The sequence below is a fragment of the Aedes albopictus genome, chromosome 2, assembly GCF_035046485.1.
Source record: "Aedes albopictus strain Foshan chromosome 2, AalbF5, whole genome shotgun sequence".
Taxonomy (NCBI): domain Eukaryota; kingdom Metazoa; phylum Arthropoda; class Insecta; order Diptera; family Culicidae; genus Aedes; species Aedes albopictus.
The window spans coordinates 405,937,312-405,957,087 of NC_085137.1; the positions used below are offsets into that span (position 1 = coordinate 405,937,312).

A 19,776-nucleotide genomic window follows, 5' to 3' on the forward strand; every position below is an offset into this window, starting at 1 on the left:
ACTCCTGGAGAGATCGCTGAAGGAACTTCTGGAGCAATTCTTAAAAAAAAGTCCTGAAAAAATCTCTGAAAAATTTTCTTGAGTCATCTCCAAGGTATTCCAAGAGGAATCCACGAAGGAATTTCTAGAGGGATTCTTGAACAAATTCCAAAAATTTCTGAAAGATCTACTGGAAGCTCTATGAAAACTCCTGGACTAGTTCCTAAAAAAACTCCTGTAGGAATTCCTTATGAAACTTCTGAAGGAATCCATGAAGGAACTTTCATACTAATCTCTGAAGGACCTCCTGTGAGAATCCTTAAAGGATATTCTGGATGAATCTTTGATGTATCTCTCAGAGGCATCCCTGAATTCTCCTGAAAGAATTTCTGAAGATACTATAATCGAGATCTTCCTGAGAGATCTTCTGAAAAAAAAATCATCCTGGAGGCAACCCTGAAGAATTTTCTGGAGGTGGATTCCAGGTGGATCTCTTGGAGGCATCACTGAATCTATCTGGAAGAATTTCTGAAGAAACTTCTGGAGATATGTAAGTGTGTGTTCTAAGAGTTGAGAAATCAATTATTGTGATCAATGTCTTGTGAAAGTGCTCGTGAGATTTTTTTTTATCTCAACTTTATGTAAACTTAATTTTGTTTGTGCACTGATCATCGGCGCGAAAAATGAAAATCAGCGGCGTGACAAACAGCGGCGTAAGGCGCGCCGCCGACACCTTGGTCGGCGTCGGCGTGGCACAAAAAGTGTCGGCGGCGGCAGCGTGGCGCGGCGGCGCACAGGTCTAGTCCGAAGATGCTAGCCATTTGTTAACATCGGCCGATTTTCTCGATCAGCAATGTGTACCTTGGATCATGGTTCGAAAACCTCTGGACCAATGTAAAGAAATTTATTCATAATCACCATGCGTCCATCATAGTGAACACAATGGAGACGCGTGGTAGCTCACCTGCTTGGCAAGAGTCCCAACCTACACAAATCCTATGGGACATGGTTATCCCGCGATCATCGTAGACACCCAGGAGTACGAACTAATGCATAAACTACTTAAATTCCTGAGTTACATTAATAATATGTTTGTAAAAAACAATAAAGCCTAACACATCACACTCAACTAAGTATATTCTCCAGAAATGTTCCGTGCGATCGCAACTGCATATAGCATACATTCCTCGATCGCCTGCATTATATGTACACATCGTTCGGCGTGAGTCCCCTCTCCGTACATTGCTTGTTTGTGTGTAGGTACGGTAATGCTTCCATGTAGGATCCCCCCTTTTGAACGCGGTTTCCATCTTCCTATTATCAATTTGAATGTTTTGTCCTAGCCTAGTACATTTATCAGAAGTGAGCCGGTTCGTGTCTGCTGAACCACGTGTAGTTGAAGTCCCGTAGTACGTTACAAACTATCGTGCGTTTCCTTACCTTTCAATGGCGAGATCACTGTGATGATCGCCGCTGGAACCTATCATTCCAGTAGTGCCCCACATGGATTGATCGCTGTATTTGGAGCCACCACACTCTCGTCGCAGTCGTCGTCATCGCCATCGTTCGCGGCTAAGCCGAACTGAACACGGTGACTGATGCTGAACAACAACGGGGAACTCACTAAGCTCGAGCTGATCAACAGCAGCAGCCAGCAGGTTGCGATCAGTTGTCCGTCCAGCCAGCCCCTCAGTGCCAATGTACAGCTGAACGAGTGTGCTTCTCCGCGCCGTTTCACTTTATTGTGAGTAGCATCATAGTTGAGTGTTGTCGTCGTTTCTCGTCTGTCCTACCTACCACCTATCTTTAGTTATAGTTGGATCTGCTGTGCGTGGAGTGGATTATTCCAGCAACTTTACAAGTCGGAGTGATCGCGGTGTTTGTTGTACGCGGGGAGGTTGCCTCTCTCCACTATAGTGCCGTGCCGATGACGACGACGACCTAGGCTACTAGACTTTGGTAGTACCATCATCCAGTGTACCTACTGTTTGTGCTGCGGGTTTGATTTTTTGATTGGTGGTTATTTTTTTTGTGACTCTGCGTTCGATTTGATGCATTTTTCTGTTTATTTATGTGTGTGGATTAGTGTTGAAAGGAAAGAGTTCCGTTTCGCGATTTTCGTAGGAATCGGGGGTGTTTTTAATCATTGTTCGTAAGAAAATTGTTTGGAAAATTCGAGCTAAATGTCCTTTGATAAAATTTCAAGAAAAATAAAGTTTCTCTTCGACATAGCAGCCCTGTCGAATTTCCGCTTTGAGTGGCATGGCCTACTCTATGGCCTGCTTATTTTTGGCACATTAAACATCATCATATTGTAACAAAGCAGAATTTGTATTAAAGGGACAGTTCTTTCTGGTTCATATCTATGAATTTAGAAACTTTTTTACAAAACATCCAAAACCTCTCCGTGGCGGTCAATTTCGATATTCAAGCTTTTTGTTTTCAGCTGATGTTGGATTGTTTCTTTTTTGTTTTTTTTTCGGCCTCAGTGCCCAGTGTTGCGTAGTCATTCTTCGACATTGGGGAACTTTTGGCCGTGATCGAGGTTTGCCCGTCTAAAATTGTAGATTTTCGCTTCCAGTTCCTAGTTCGTTCGAGTTCGAGGCTCAAAGAAAAAAAAGCTTACAGTAGTCACTAGCCATTTTTACCCTATGGTTAAATCATCATTCCAATCCTGAAGTATCATTATAAAAGTTCGCATTATACCAACCTACCTCCGTATGGTGGCGATCGTCGTCGGTTGTGCGCGGTGTCTCGGTGTGTAGGAGAGCGAGAGGTGTGTGTATAGATCAACCTGGCTGGGCCGCACAAAAAGAGCGCAGATCGAAAGAGTCAGAAAAAAAGGTTTACCCAGTGGCAGTGGTGGATGGACGGAAAGAGAACGCAGATCAAAAGCCTCGCGTTTTAGCACGGCTATCAGCTCCCCTGTACAGTGACCCGCGAAATAGGAGATACACCTTATAGTGAACATTCTTTTTCATTTATTCAGTGAAAATCATTTATTGTATTTGTTTTCTCTGGTGTTCATGACTTTGATTATTTTTATTTTTCCTTAAAAGTTTAGACATTGCTACATATTCTGTAAAAAAAAAGACCAGATATATCTTATGCAATGATCGTTTTTGAGTTGTGAGTTTTCGAAGTTAGAATGTTTTGGGCTCTCGCTGAGTATGTAACCGCACTTATGCGCAAAGGCTACCATACACCTCCATTAGTATTCCAAGTCATTCATGAAGACTAAAATTCAAAATTTGAATTTAATGATTTAATGGCTGGTGACTTTATCACAGTGTTTCCACAGAGAACAGACATCCAAGCGTATAGAAAATTTTCTCGAATGCTGTGTATGGATTCATTTTTTTTAGCGTTGATAATACTAGCGTCACCTATGCGGCAAATTGCCACAGTCAGTGGTGAGTACGCATATCTAGATAAGTTTTATATTCACCACCGACAACAGCGTGGGAACTTTGTGACAGCAGCGCCACCACGAAGTTGCCACTTCAAATGACCGTTAAATTCCTTACACAGCTTTGTTACTGGTACTGGACTTGGATGTCTGTTCTCTGTGGTGTTTCGTAGCATTGTAAATTTTTGTGATCCGAGAGAGTATTAGTACATTTAGTTTAGGAATTGCATATTTTACGGCCTATTAATAGAAGTTATATCACAGACAAACGGACGTAACACTGACAAAATTGCCATCGCCCATTGGTTTAACGATCATTTTAAATTCCCGCAGTTGTTACTTACAAAACCAGAGGCGTGCGCATCGTTTTTGTTCGCGTTTAACGTTTTATACTAGTGCCTGCTGTTGACGATTTTGTGAAGTTAAGTGCTTCGCGCAATATCGTCACCAGCTGATGCTAGTACAACTGAGCGATGATTTTTAAAGGAATTTGTTCTAAGTGATACGTCATTGGTAACACTAGTTTACAGCATTTTTGAACTCGGTAAGCTGATGATCATTTTTAATGTGGAATCATGTCTTTAGTTCGAAAACGTGATGGAAAAATTACAGTTAAGTGATTTTTTTAACTTTCTATACAAGGCTGATATTTTCAAATCGATTTTTAGGTAAAGTTGGTTACTTCATACATCTTATGGGTCGTCCATAAATGACGTAGCATTTTTTTAACGAATTTCGACATCCCCCTCGTAGTCTATTTTCCCATACCTAATATATGACTCGTAGCATATTCAGAGACTGTTGAGTTTCGGGTTTGAGCACAGGAATAACTTGGGCAGACTTGAACAAGTAATAAGAGCTTTATTAAAAACTAGCTGTCCCGGCAAACTTTGTCTTGCCGTCTTGTGGTGGTTTGACAACTGTTGAGCTCAAAAATGCACCGCACTCTAGATTGATTTCATTTCGGTCGTGTCGATTTTCTTCCCAGCTCATGAAAAATCAGTACTTTATCAATTTTGTTACTTTTCTAGTTTGATTTTCGTAACTTTTTGTACATATAAACATAGCCACCCCGAATACGAACCGAATCGTGCAAGAGTCGTGCTGATCGGTTCATCCGTTCTTGAGTTTTGTTTCCTCAAAGGAACTTCAAACTCATTTTTATATATAGATACGATTAGCTTGTAGGAGTTCTGGTTTGGGAATAAGTTTTTTACTGTAACAAACAAACTGGTTACCTAGGGTCACAAGGTGCTGTAACTAGGTGTGTATCGCAGCCGATTGCTACTACGACAACAGAGACCCCCTCCCCCTAAAATGCTACGTCATTTATGGACGACCCCTTAATCTCTGTAACCAATGCACAATGGTTTATTTTCCCATTTTCACGCTCTCAATAGTTCGTAGGATTGAGGAAATAGCGCAATGATGTCTTCGGCAAAGTTGATGGGAATGACCAGCGCCATCTTTCGATAGTTGGAGCTTTCGGATCAATCCCCCTAAAAGTGAGATACTTTTATTTTAGTTGTTAAGATAGAGGGTTGACGTCTTCAGCAAAGTTGTAGCATTTTTGATTCCAAACAACTTTCATGAAGACGTCAATGTTGTAATTTTCACACCAATGGAGATAGAGGCTTGTGTTTGGAACTTAACCCCAAAAACATTCGTTGAATTTTTAGAACCATACAATGTTGTGCAAAGTTGTATGTTTCAATAAAACACGCAAAAATGTCCCTACTATTTATGATTTAATTACAATCAAATCTACTTTGACAGAAAAATCCATGGCTACTATGATTAAATATACACTTTCGTCTTATCTTAATAAAAGTTCATTGTGTTGGCTTTCTCCTTATAAAATTTCAAATTGCTTTCCAGAAGAACTCGTGAGTTGTTTGGCTTTGTGAGAGCGTATGAAACCCCGATAAATCTTAATATTTTATTCAATGAATAGGATTTGTACTAAATAGTGGAAATTGTTTAAAAAGGCAGTGGAACAAATTTGGTATTCAAAACAATCAGGACTGTTGTGCAAATTAGCTTAGAGAAGGCTATATATTATTTGATCATAGTAGCCATGTATTTTACTGTCAACCAACGTAGATTTGAATACAGTTGAATCGTAATATGGACATTATTTTTTATTCTGGTTATATGTCCTTAGTAGGCGATCGTGGACGGACAAAAAACCCTTATTTGAAAGCTCCTTAGATGTAGTTTCTGATAAGGGTTTCCTCAGCTGCACCTTTTTGCCCCTAAGAAAGATATTTATCCCTAAAAGTCGATGAAAAAAGTCATAAATTTATCTATAACTCGTCTCACGACCATTTTGCGTGTGTATATTGTGTGGCACGAATTTACTCTATGCCAAAGAAAGTCAAGGAAATTTCCTTTTTACGAAAAGTTCCTGAACCGACCGGGAATCGAATCCGTCGGCTTCGGCGGTTGGTATTGGATACCAATGTCTTTACAGCTGTGGCTATAGGGGCTACAGGTGCCTCTGGAGCCTATCGATTGGTATTGACACGGGTAATCCGTCGAACTCTTGGCGGATTATGCCGAGATGTAGGTGGCGTGGTCGAAACTTGAAAAAGGTATCTAAATTACTCGATCCTGTGTGAACTGTCCACACGTGCCTTTCATGGGCATCGAAGCACTAATTTTAGTCCCGCTAAGGTGACGTGAATATAAAGAAGTCGAACATCGTCCGTATTAGTGGTTTGCTAGCCTCCATCGGCTAGGAAGTTCGCCCATGTTCTTTAAGGCCGTATACATGAGCGTTTCACTTCCTGCCTTGCTTAACAGTTTCGCGATAGGGCAAGTACATTCGCATTGTAGTTCCATAGATTAATTTCAAGACCAGTGAAGCGGACCTGGTGTGATGGTTAATGCACGTGACTATCACGCCGAGGACCTGGGATCGAATCCCACTCCCGACAAACTCGCAAAATGTGAGTTCTTCCTTCGGAAGGGAAGTAAAGCGTGGGTCCCGAGATGAACTAGCCCAGGGCTAAAAATCTCGTTAATACAGATAAAAAAAATCAAGACCGCGATGTACTAACGAAAATCATTAAATTTTGTGTGTCCAGTCCGGTACCAAATAATATTCATTACCGTGTATTTTTTAACGTGTAAATTGCCTTTTGTGTAAATTATATTTAGTGTGTTACACCGAAAAGGACGAACTTGACTGCGGAAAAGAATGCGACCATGACGCCGCTGGTAGTACTCTCCCGCATTTGAAGCTATACAATTTCGTCTGTAAATCAGTTGTACTGTTTAGAAACTTCCTTGACGAGATTGTTTTTGCAAATTGAAACTACATCGGGTGCCTGAAACTTTTGCCAGTCTTGGAAAGGTGATATGAACTACCAACCAAGTCGATCTGTTTAAAAGCACAGGTCGTATGGCAGAAGTTTCACGCATTCGATGTATTCGTTCAATACATGGCCTACTTGCCTAATTTCACCTTCTATAAAAATTTCCATACTTGTTCGTAACCTAGTGAATACTATCATATATATCATTTCATTATCCACTTTGATCTCTACTCCCTATACTCCGAGTAGAAAAAGACCGATATAATCATAAAATGGTTAAGTTATAAAAATATGGGCCGGTATCATAGGCGCCAACTTGTGACGTAGTTGGGGGGGCGAAGCTCTCCAAAATTGGACAAAATTCAACTTTTTTTAGGTCAATGCACTAGTTTTCACGTAAATATTCCTAAACTAGATGAACTGCGTCGAAATTTTACGAATTTGGTTGATTTTGAGAGGCCTCGCCCCCCCAACTACGTCACAAGTTGGCGCGTATGGCCGGTATACAAACCAAACGAATTCCAGTACTCTCGAAATGAAATTGTTGACTTCCATTTGCGTCTCCTGGACATACTGGAGCACTATAATTAACAATTACACGGAGATCATGCAAAAATGAAGCCGAACTCCGGCAGCCCGATGGGAATAAGACAAACCCTCACAACAATCGCGAATTATCCCAGTATCAATTTGTAAGTTCTTTTCGATACAAAATTTGCGGAAGAATTAGCACCGCATTAGCACCGCTGCTCACACGCACAGCTTGCTACGATCCCCAGGTCCCGGTATCACGAGAATATGGAGAATATGCATATATAGGGTCTTGTACCATTTGGGCAGGTGTACCTATTTTGGGCACCTGTCGCTATGACTAAGTCAATTTCAAACCGATTGATTTGAAATTTTGTATAGAGTTAGGCACGTACAGTATCTAACTCTGTACTAAAATTCAAATCAATCGGTTTGAAATTGACTTAGTTATAGCAGCAAGTGCCCAAAATAGGTACACCTGCCCAAATGGTACAATACCCTATTCAGCTCGACTTGAAGCGGGCCTACGTCGTCCAAGTGCAAAGGATCAATGAAGCGAACTTTTCCAGCATTCGCCACATGTAAACAAAGGCGCCACCGTATATTAGCATAGACCTTTTCATTTGACGTCTAAAATCAGCTGATTTTTCGGGCCTTTGGTAATTCTCCTATGGGAATGACAGTTTAGCGTTTGCGTCTTTGTTCGGCGGTTGCCAAGAGAGATTTCAAAAGGACACTATCAGTGAATTAGTAGATTTGCAGAAATGACTTGAATGTTTGTATAATGAGATGGTAAATTCTCCATTTCTGCAATGAAATGGTGCAAAAAGCGTAGGTATTACCTGATTTTGCAAAAAAAAAAAATATTCCTGAAGTTAATTCTAAAATCAATTTCAAAGAGAACCATACAAAATATTGGAAATAAGTTGAAAATATGACAATCAAAACTGAAATCGTTTTTTTATTTTTCGCAAATTCAAATTCAACGTAGAGGCGTTTGTGCTACCTCTAAATTTCAATATTTTTGGCTCAAACTAGTAGTTTTTTTTTATTTTCATGCAATTTCATCTAAAATTTTAAATTTACAATAACTTTTTAAAAATAATTTGCATCCTAATATAGGGTCCGAGTGCCATAAGTAATCTCACGCTCCCAAATTCATCCTATTTGAAAACAAGCTATTTTGCCACCGATTGGTCCCGTTCTTTTTGTTTTTTTGCGTGCTCACTTCTTACAAAAAATACAAAAATTAGAAACAAAATAAACAGCGCTTCAATCCTTTGTTTATCTTAGGTTGAAAATGGAACCAATACCCTATTTGGTTTTGCACACATTAATATTAGGCAGTTGAATCATCCCAAGGGGCTAGTCGCTTGGACCATTGTGCCAGAAGGTGCCAAGCACACCGTCTTATACGCTGTGTGGCACACCGAGGCACTCTGAGAGGCACAATTTTGACACTTGATTTTGGGTGAAAAAACTAGGCAACCATGTGCATTTGACCTGCAAAATGAAAACAAACACTTGGTTGTCTTGGTAGTTGCCAAGCAAAATCTGAATCATCAAGCAGTGGCACTTCGGGGCACACTGAGGCACAATTCAATACCCGGTGGCACACTGAAAATAATTGGCGCAAGTAAAGATGTGCTCAGCGACTCCCCCTTGAATCACCCCATCCATAGCAACAAGCACAAAAAAAACTTTAAAAAATATCTCTAAACACTCTCAAAGATTTTTATTTCCCTTTTGGCAACAACGATATGTATGGATCATGCATCCTTTTTCAGTGGCAAAATGTTGTTTTCAATAGTGAGTGTATTTTTTTAAGACTTAGTTATCGTATGTATTTATTTTTATCAGTCACTCGAGATCTATACAACTTCAAAAGTTCCTGTCTTAGCAAGCAAGCGTTTGAACTGTTTTGACCAAATTTGGAGCATTTTCCCATAGTTTTCATAGGGTGACGCTAGAACAAATCGTTTTATTGCTTTATCTTTTTTGTTTCAAATTTCTCGTCAAAGTCGCCTTAGAACCACTTTTAGAGCTTCTAAAAACGCGCATTTTCGTGCGCTGAGAATGTTGCTACGTCATTCCGTTCAAAAGATATTAATGATTTTATAGAAAAAATAGGCACTTTTCAAGTATTTTTCACTTGAGTTACAAAAATAACACCCCTTTAATTTTTTGATATGTTTTATAACAACATTTCTTCTTTTAAATGCGGGCAAAAGATATTTTCTATGTTTGCCCCAACCCGTCATAACAACTTTTTAAAAATATATGATTTTTTTTAAGAAAAACGCCTGTAACTTTTGAACCAAAAGAGATAACGACCATCTCAGCGCACGAACGCACGACGCGTCTTCAAATGCTCTACAAGTGTTTCTTAGGCGACTTTGATGAAAAATCGAAACAGAAAAAGTTAACGTCAGAAAATCGGTTTTTCTTGAACCACCCTAAGCTTATTCAGAAAAATACCTCTAGATCGGTCAATTTTAAAGCTACATAAAAAGTGTCTTTAGCAAACTTGCTCAAAATTGATAGATCTACAACTTTTCCGAAGAATGGATATAGTTATTCTTGCAAATATAAAAGTTTGGTTTCCAATTTCTTTGAAAATATGGACCACCCTAATTTTCATGCACATTTGAAAAAGAGCCTTATCATTAGGGACAACTTTGTAGAAGACCATATTTGCCTAAAAACTCATTTGAAGGCGATGAATGCATCTTTCCTCGTAAATCTGGTTCGTGGACCACTGTGCAGTGTTCAACATATGTAAAACACTTAGTCAAAATTTTGCAGAATAAGAATTGTACGCTTTGTAAATATGTGTTTTGTTGAGCTTTTGGATTTTTTGTTAATCAATACAATGAATTTATTTAAAAGATCCTTTTAGAACATATTACAATTGAGTATTTGGTCTGAAAAAAAAAAGCCATTAGGGCTCAAGCGTCCTTCATCATTTTTCGAAAAATAAAAACAGTTTTCTCGCTGCAAATCAAAACAAGGATCATGAAAATATATTCACTGCATTCTATTCCTCATGTGGAGTACAGTGAATATATTTTCATAGCAATAACTTTTGTTTTGAACGAAAAAACTGCTTTCAAATGTTTGATGATGACAATGATTTCAATGACGAATTGTTCAACGTTAATAATAATATAACGATTTAGCCTGCTTTTTTTCTCCAAGCAAGTAGCCACAATCTCGTTGGTCACTGTACAGCTTACGGTATGGTAGTGTGGCTGCGCGACTGTGCGCGCGAGACAACCACAAAAGATTATACGGGGACTGAGACTATACAGAAGTTCGGTGGAGTATTGTAGAGGCGGGGAAAAAACAAGTATTTAGTGTATAGGGCAAATATCTAGTAATAGGAGGAAAAACCACGAGCACCGAAGAGGAAACCTTCTCATCGTCGTCGTCGTCGTCGGACTCTGCTGGTGGAATCTAGTTTTGCGTCTACCTATCGATCGAGTTGTTGCGTCGTTGCCGTCTGTCGATTGTCGATCGTCGTCGTATCTATATAGTGAGCCATCTTTTCCATCGTTTCCAGGGTAACCAACAGGTATCGAGAGTGCGATTTCAAAACGTCATTTTCAGCGAGTGATCGTTTTGTCGCGGTGATCGCGCAGTAGGCCAGTGTGGTGTGCATGTGCACTAGTGCTCTCGGGAGAAAATTGTGTGTGAAAGTTGTGCAAAGTTTCCGACTCCAAAGTGCTCAAATTGGTGCGCGAATTGTTCGCCTGGTGCAGTAGTGTGCTGTGGATTAAGGTCCTCTATACAGAGCTTTTCATAGAGATATACAAAAAGTGAAGAGTGTCTGGCCAGCAACCACAACAGAAGAAGCAATCAAGCAGCCAGCCAGTGTCAGTGTTGTTGGGGACCCCACATACCATCGATCGTGCACATACACACGTGTGCACCACACACATCAGCGCGAGGAAATTACGGTGTGCGCGAGTTACCTGTCGCTCACATCACTCACCCGCGCGCATCGAGCACACACGGGCACTACAGCGCTCAGCCAGTAGCACAAGCAGCAATCGCAGCAAGCCAAACCACCGGAGAGGGTGACGTGTTGTGTGTTTGAAAGTTCGCCGAAGTTAGGTAACGTATCCATATCTCCAATAATGCCTACTGTGATGTCTTTTACACCTTTTCCGTCGTCGTTGCCGTTTCACTTGAGCTCGTACTTTAAGGAAATTTGTCATCATCTCGGTCGTGAGTCGTGACTGCGGCGACCGACGACGACTGTCGCCTTGCATGGCCTGCTAAACCCTAAAAAAACCTTCGCGCGATCCAACCCATTGCATTATTGCACATTGGGTAAGATCACAAAATTGTGAAAAAAAGCTCACAATAACATCTATGAGAAGAATGTCTTCGGCCTTATTGTAACTAAAAATATGAACTTCTTTGACACATTTTGCAATGAATGTGGTCCCGCTGAAGTTCAAACGGTGTTCTAGAGAGATCCTCTTTAATTAATTTACAAATAACTATTAAAATGTGTGGCGTAAGAAAAACTTTATAAAGCTCCAATTCTGACAACTTGACCAACCATCTTCAGCCAAAAGTTCATCTTTCTGCAGAGTTTCCGTTCGCCAGATATTTTTTTGGGAAGCTTCAGACCGTTACTCTGGTTTATCGAGTCCGACTTGTATATGTTTTGTAAATTTTGAGTTGAGCATATGAAAAAAATCTTCAAATTTCAAGCTTTTTGGAACTTTTTTAAGATTGTTTCACGATGATTAAAAAAAATACAAAAAAATCAGAGAAAATTGAGTCGATTTTTGAATTCCATACATTTTGTATGGGATGAAACATTTATGAAAAATTTTGAACCTTATTTATTCGAAAATGATTTTTTGTCACTTGCTTGAGTTTAAGTCCAAGTAAACTATAATTTTTCCCCTCAAATTTCATGATCTGACCCGTTGTGCACTGAGAGTGCTGCTGCAGCCAGCAAAGGAAATTGTTTCACTTTTCGAGTGACTTCGAGAGTTAATTTGAATATGTGTGTGGTCGTGCTGACTAGCTGCTGCTGACTGACTGTTGCTGCTTGTGGCTAAACAATTGAAGTCACTGTACTGTGTGTTGTTCCCCGTTCGTATAGTAGATGGGAGCCACTTAGGTGACTTCAACAGCCAGTCCTTTGTTTGCTTGATGCGTGTGGTTTAAGGGAAGATTGCTGATTATCTACTCTTCTGTGTGGTAACTTACGATCGCGCACACATGAGGGTTTTTTTGTTATACGGATTTTTTTTCCATGGGCGATCGTCGGTGAGGTGAACAAACTGAATCTTGTATGATTACTTTTGGGACTTGGATGTTCGATCTATGGCATTGTCCGCTGATCTAATGCGTAGAGATTTATGTTTTGACTTGTGGATTCAATTTAGACCGATTCTACAGGCCTAACGTTAGCCAAAGCTTCCTCTATTAAAACTTACATTAAAGTTAAATTACAATCATTACCAAAATTTATTCATTAGTTGGCTCACGTAAGTTGCTCAGACACACGTGCAGACTATAACAATCTTTAACTATGTGCAGTTCTGTTTTTAACATAATATGTTATAGAAACATGTGATCATGTTGATAATGATAAGTTTAAGTACATTCTATATAAGATTGGACCAGATATGAATTAACCGTTATGTGTCCGACAAACTTTTTGCTTTTTTCTACACCGTGTATTTTAAATGGGTGCTGGGTACCCTGTCGGCCACATAAGGGTTAAGCAAGAAATAAGCACATTTATTTAAAAGACCCTTGCTCGATAGTTCTATTTTCCTCGCTATTTTCGGTAAAAGTTTGGATTACACAAATGCAGTACAAACTCATCAAAAATCAGTTATTTTTTTCCGAACGTTCGGTAAACATAACCAGTAATTCGGTAGATTTACCGAACATACGGTAATTTTTTGTACGATTTGTGATATGATTTAGATCAGGGGGTTTCAGACCTTCTGGGCCGCGGTGCACTTTTTAGGAAAGGATTCCTTCACGGTGTCATCATTGTCAAAAATGCAATTTTAAATTTGTGAAAAAACCCAGTCATATCTTCTACAGTGACTTCCTTGCTTCATATACAGGGGTTTGCTCAGGGCATTATGAAAAGGGCTTGATTTTTTTTAATCGGAGCTTACGTACCACGAGTGAAACAATTCTTGGAAATATTCGGACAAGAACTTCCAGATTGCTGAGTGAGGTCCTGAGCAGATTCACTGCGTATACCCCTGAATAATTTCTAATAAGTTTTTTTTTATGTTGGTTTTAATTGATTTTTGTTGATTTAATTTTTTCGAGTTTTCCAAGTTTCCTGGGCATTTTTTAAGAGTTAAAAAAACATTTGAACATCAACAGTAATTTTTCAGTAAGATTACTGTTAAACAACTTGTGAGATTATTGATAGTTTCCTTCTCAGGTATATTAATTGAATTGCTTCTGAGTTTTTGAAAGAGATGTTAGTGAATATACATCGCAAATTCCTTTCATGCATGACAGCTTTCTGAAAAAGTCGTTCATATACTGGGGACAAGAAACTGTGCAAACCGGAGCAATTCTGAGGAATGCTGATTAACTTTTTTTTGTTCGAATCCATTCAGAAACGTCCCAAAATGCGGAAATAGGGCAAGACTGCTCTAGATTCTTCTGGTATAAGACAACACTTTGTGAAAATCAGAGCAACATTCAGAAAGAAGATTTACTCTCGTTATATCTGTCTTGCCCCTGGTTCATATATATATTTTTTTGAGTCTGCACAAATTTAGTGGCGTTGTGAATTCAAATTGACTTTGTGGAATAGTAAATTAAACCGCATGCCGTCTTTCAGTGTAGCATCCCTTTCGCCGGCGAGAATCTTGGAGATTTTTCCTGTGACCCTTTGGAAAGTTTTGTCGTTGACCTCCTTTACACTCATTTTCGCATATGGTGTGTAAGCAAAAACATATTGCGGTGCACGGTGTGTTGAAACAGGATTATTATCGCACTTTCATGAACCTAAAATCTTTTTTCGTCATAAGTTAGCCTTAGCTGTGTAGATTAAGATTCAGGAGGTTACAAAATCTTTCATCGGGGAAAATGAAAATAAATTCGATTTTAATATTTTACCACTTTTCTCATATAATATGGTGTATTACGCAAATCTGATGTACCTAAACTCCGCTAGAAAAAGTCCCCTTTCTAATAATAAATTTGAAACTATTTAGAGAGAAACGAATGCAAAATTCTTTACAACGAGTTTAAATTTGTTTGGCGTTCGTTTCATGTGTCCAGCCCACCGCAGTCTGCCGAAAGTCAAACATCATAAAACTCTACATTCCTTCCATATGTCTGGTACATAAGTATTCGTAATGGAGGTAAACAAATACTTCCCATTAGTGCGACTCATACATTTGAGGAAGCACCATACACATGTGATTTATACCCTTTGCAGCACATATTTTTCATGTGCTAATTTGCCTGAAATGGCGGGTATTAGTTGCACATACTTTGCATGTCAAACCACATCCACATGGTTATTTGCCAAAAAGTATGAGTCGACTACACTGAGCGTGTGTAACTTATTTGTAAAAGTTTTGCCTCTGATCTGTTGAGGACTTTTGTCCATACAAAATCTTAAAATTTTCAAGGACTGTGGATTTCGTTCAGTGAGTAGTCTCACCTGTTGAGCCTCAAATACTAAAATAATACATGAGATTGGCGTTGCCGTATTATGTTAATGTATTCAAAAATGATTATTCAACATTTGGTTTAAAATAAGGTACACCGGGGTAAGATGAAACAGCGTGATAACACGATATTAAATAGTCATGATAAGCAATTTGAATGTCATAACAATTTGACTTAATCAAACAATAATTTGTTCAAGGAAAATTATACAAATTTTATTAAAATCTTTTTCAAAACATCACAAGTTTTTATTAAGAATTTACCCTACCGAATGCAACGCATACTTAATATATGTCAATGTGAATGATATCTTATAGTATAAGCCTAAAATATATTGGAAACAAATAAATTAGCAAGTATCCTGATGAATTTCAATAATAGTAGTCTCGTGCAGTGATTTTCCTATGTTCGTCTGGGTTATTTGTAGATTTTTTTTATAAAACACTTTGGTCTTGATGAAAACTTTATGCATTTTAATGGTTTCAATGTTATGATTGCATAAAATAAAGTTTCTTTTTTTCCCTAGTAAAATTCCATTTTTTTGCAAAGTGAGTTTGACAACAGATTCCAGTATGGGGAGAAATGTCACTTGTTCTTAAAGCGTGATAAAAGCGAAACAAAAAAGGAATAGTGATCAAAACGACTAGCCAGAAAACTGAAAAAAACACTGCACTGTACTCACAAAGTGGAAACTATCCATTAGAGTTGAATTACAAAAGTAACCCGTATACTCGATACCTTCCAACCATCTTCCATGTATTATAACTATTAAGCAATCAAAATGTATCAATATCATCCAATGATTCCTAAATGAAGCACAGAAGAACCAATAACAGTTCTTAAAAATGTAATCAAAATGTATCAATATCATCCAATGATTCCTAAATGAAGCACAGAAGAACCAATAACAGTTCTTATAAACAGTTGTATCGAAACCTCAAATTGCGTCAATATTTCCTCACTTTGCACATCACTGTTTGTTGTTTTTTATACTCTCTGACATTTCCAAAACATTGATGTCTTTGTAATCTTGTTCTACATTTTCAATTTTTATTTTATCTGTAAATTTAGTTAAATTTTTTCTCAGCATTAACAACAATGTAACATGAACATATCTAAAACTAAGTAAAAAGAAAATCGAGTTAAGTACTGTTTCTGGTGGAGCCTCGTAGCCGTGCGGTTAGGGTCACCAAGCTTATAATCGCACCATGCTACGGGGTGAGGGTTCGATTCCCGCTTCGGGCGTTGAAACTTTTCGTGAGAATAGTTTCTTCCCCGTTTCCACTGGTGCATGCTCCGTTGTCCGTTGTCTCATGTTAAGTTTTAAAACAGTCTGTACAGCCGAAAGCTGAAAACGTTATCCGTGTCTTGTTTTTTTTATTTCCACTAAGATTTTGCAATCTTTGTCAGATACGTAGTTCGACCTCAACTGTTAGGTCATCTTCAGTGTCTAGTACCGTCAAGGCGCCATTCACCGTGGGGGCTCCATTCACCGTGTGCCTTCGAATATTTTTTCATTATTTCCATATTATGATTGAATGATATGACAATTTCCCTTCAATTTCACCAATACAACACTAATGTATTGTTACCATGTCAAAACGCTCATTAGAAACACTAAAAAGTATCATTTTGACACTAAAGTGTGTTTACATGAAGCGGGTTTCTGCTCGTTCACTGCATTCATAGTGAAAAAACGAAAACTGCGCTAAGGTGATTTAAGCGATAAACTAAATGTAGTAACGTTTTTATTCCACCAAGAAGCAATTAAATTCACATATCAGGTATGTATTTTGCATTACCGAAGTAAGTTTAACAAAAAAGTACGATTACTCGTACTTTTTAATTGAAACAAAAAGGCACGGTAAATGGGTACCCTAAAAATCAATGGTCTCCATTCACCGTGCCCCATATTGTCCCATATATCTAGAAAAAATCGAAAATTTGAACATTCGTTTTTTAAATAAAATCTTGCAAGTTATTACTTGAAATGAATTTAAACGAAGAAAATGCCCTTGGCTGAGTTGTTTTGATCATTTTAAACAAAGTAGAATAAAATTTCTCATACACGGTGAATGGGTCCCTACTACCACGGTGAATGGTGACCTACCACGGAATTAGGCGACCTTTCTACCCTTTACTAATTGTACTATATCACCAAATTTTGTGAAAATTTTTTTACTTCTGTGGATATTGCTTTAATTTTAACCTATAATGAAGGCAATTAAAAGCAGCACCAACAATTTTTATAAGACTGGTGTCAAATGACAACCCTTATTCACCCCGAATCCTGTTAGATCCACGGTGAATGGTGCCTTGACGGTACTTAATTCGATTTTCTTTTTACGTACATGTATTCTACTAACACGCCCAGGTTCATCATCATCATATTTAAAACTGTTTCAACCAAACATTGATTGATTTCACTGTAAAAAAATGATAACATATTATGCTTAATTTAAAGTACGTGTATCAAGGGGGTTTGCCGAAAGAGTAATTAAAAGCTATTCTCTAAGGGCTGAATTCTTCACCTCGGATTAACCGGTAAACCAGGCTTACTTATATAGTTAAACATGGTTTAACGCTTAACCCTTTCAGGACGTTTCGGTCATTTGCACCTCGCTGACGCGTTCTACAGCAGCGAGGTTGGTGAAAAAAGTCGTCCCGAAGGGGTTAAGCCAAGGTGAAGAAATCGGCCCTACGTGTCCAACATGCGAATAAAAGTATTCATAGGATGAATTTTCACTTGTTAATAAAACATCGAGCCCTGCAAAATCAGAGCACAATATACTTTATAGTTCTTCTTATATTCGAAGAGTATTTCAGCTAAACTTGCTCAAAAATAACTTAATTGGACAGTTTACATGAATTTAAACAAATACCGTTATTAAGTCACCACACCATATTTGTTTAATGATTTATGACTTTCGGCAGACTACGGTGGGCTGAACACATGAAATGAACGCCAAACAAATTTAAACTTGTTGTAAAGACTTTTGTATTCGTTTCTCTCTAAATAGTTTCAAATTTATTATTAGAAAGGGGACTTTTTCTAGCGGAGTTTAGGTTTATCAGATTTGCGTAATACACCATATTATATGAAAAAAGTGGTAAAATACTAAAATCGAATTTATTTTCATTTTCCCAGATGAAAGATTTTTTAACCTCTAGAATCTTAATCTACACAGCTAAGGCTAACTTATAACGAAAAAATATTTTAGGTTCATGAAAGTGCGATAATAATCCTGTTTCAACACACCGTGCGGTGTACTTGTCAAAACTTTGCGGTGCACGATCTGAAAACCCCTGTTAGATATTATCGTCTTTCCGGATTCTAGGCTGCAATTGTTGTTACATGTTTGCATTCAGTTACTAAGTAAACTGCGAAGAATATAATAAGTAATCTTTGAAATAAGACACTTGGAATTTCTTTAGGAATCCTCGGATAGACTCCTGCAGGGACCTTCAAGAAATCCTCAGAAAAATTCCTGTAGAAAACATAAAAGAAATTTCTGGCGAAAACATTATAGAAATCGATGGAAGATTTGTGGAAAAATTTTGCGGACATTTCTGAAGGAATTCCTGTAGGAATCATCAGAGGAAGTTGTGTAGGTATTCTAGTAAAATTTTTGGACGAATCCTTGCTGAATCCTGAAAGAATTTTAGACGTGGTTCTTGAATATCTTGAATTAATACAAAAAATGGCAATAATCTGAAATATTTCCAATATTCCAAATATGTTCTGCAAAACTTCATGTAACTGTCGAATACTTTCTTAAATCTTCAGTTTCAGACTTGAAAAAAAAAATACAAAACTAAAACCATGAAAAACAGTTGACCAAAATTTATCATGAAACCATGCTCCAAAAACAATAAAAGTAGAGCAGTTTTCAAGGATCAGATGATACAAATATGGCTGCTACAATGGCCGACTTGGACCCCTAGTCACGTTTTCAAGAGCACCAAATTGGCGCCACCAATCATAACAATTCGTAAACAAATGCGCTCGATTTGGAAAAGCTGCCTCTTATTGCAGGATAAATTAGGGCCGCTTGGTTCGATGCTTCGTTTGTCAGATTTGTGCCTCTAAAGATTGTAGGTATGCAAAATTGCAATGGGATTTCTTAATGATTCACCTTTAACACCAGCTGGAAATCCCTGCTCCTAATAAACAAATAAAAAAAAATCAAAGCTGATATTGCCCAGAAATTTGATTTATAAATTTCAAAACTCGTTGCTAAAATATTAAATCCACTGTTATTAAGTTGTTATTGATAGTAACAAAACAAGGTATTGAAATGATTTTCCAGGAACACATTTTTTTATGACATTTTACTTTTTTACCGCTTATGCCAGACAAGTTTATAGCGTAAAATGTCATGTTATTGACACAAGAATAGCTGATTCTGTTCTTCAGTTATTTTACCAAAATGACGCATTTTATTGTTAATGTGATGTTCTTTTTTACTTAGGTATGGCATCAACAATGGCTGAATGTTTAGAAAGTTCCCTTCCTCACAAGTCTGTACTTCCAAGGCGCGTATACCGTCTACTCTACCCCCGTTGGTTTGACCTCATCTAATCTGAACACTTTTTAATTTGAGCCCCTCTAATCTGCACATCGTTCAAACTAAAAATGGTTCAAACGTCATTCTGCTCATGGAACGGGGTGAAACGGAACGCAGAATCAAAACAAAACAGCGAAAAAGGTTACCATTAGCGTGTTTTTCGATGCCCACATGGTTACTATGTAGAAGTTCAAATTAAAAAATGAACCCCGTTGGTTTGCATGAGGTGTTGTTCAAACAAACGGGGGTAGACGGTATTGTTACAGATATATCTGGTGGACTA

The 19,776-nt window shown here is 38.1% G+C and overlaps 1 long non-coding RNA gene across 1 annotated transcript in view; it reads left to right on the plus strand.

Annotated features, from left to right (window-relative positions):
* Window positions 1-1,579: 1,579 nt before the first annotated feature.
* Window positions 1,580-19,776, plus strand: part of LOC115268478 (uncharacterized) — a 200,937-nt gene continuing 182,740 nt past the window's right edge. Inside the window, exons 1-2 of the long non-coding RNA XR_003898303.2 lie at window positions 1,580-1,723; window positions 10,802-11,355. This is a non-coding gene — a long non-coding RNA (uncharacterized LOC115268478). The remainder of the gene's footprint in view (window positions 1,724-10,801; window positions 11,356-19,776) is intronic.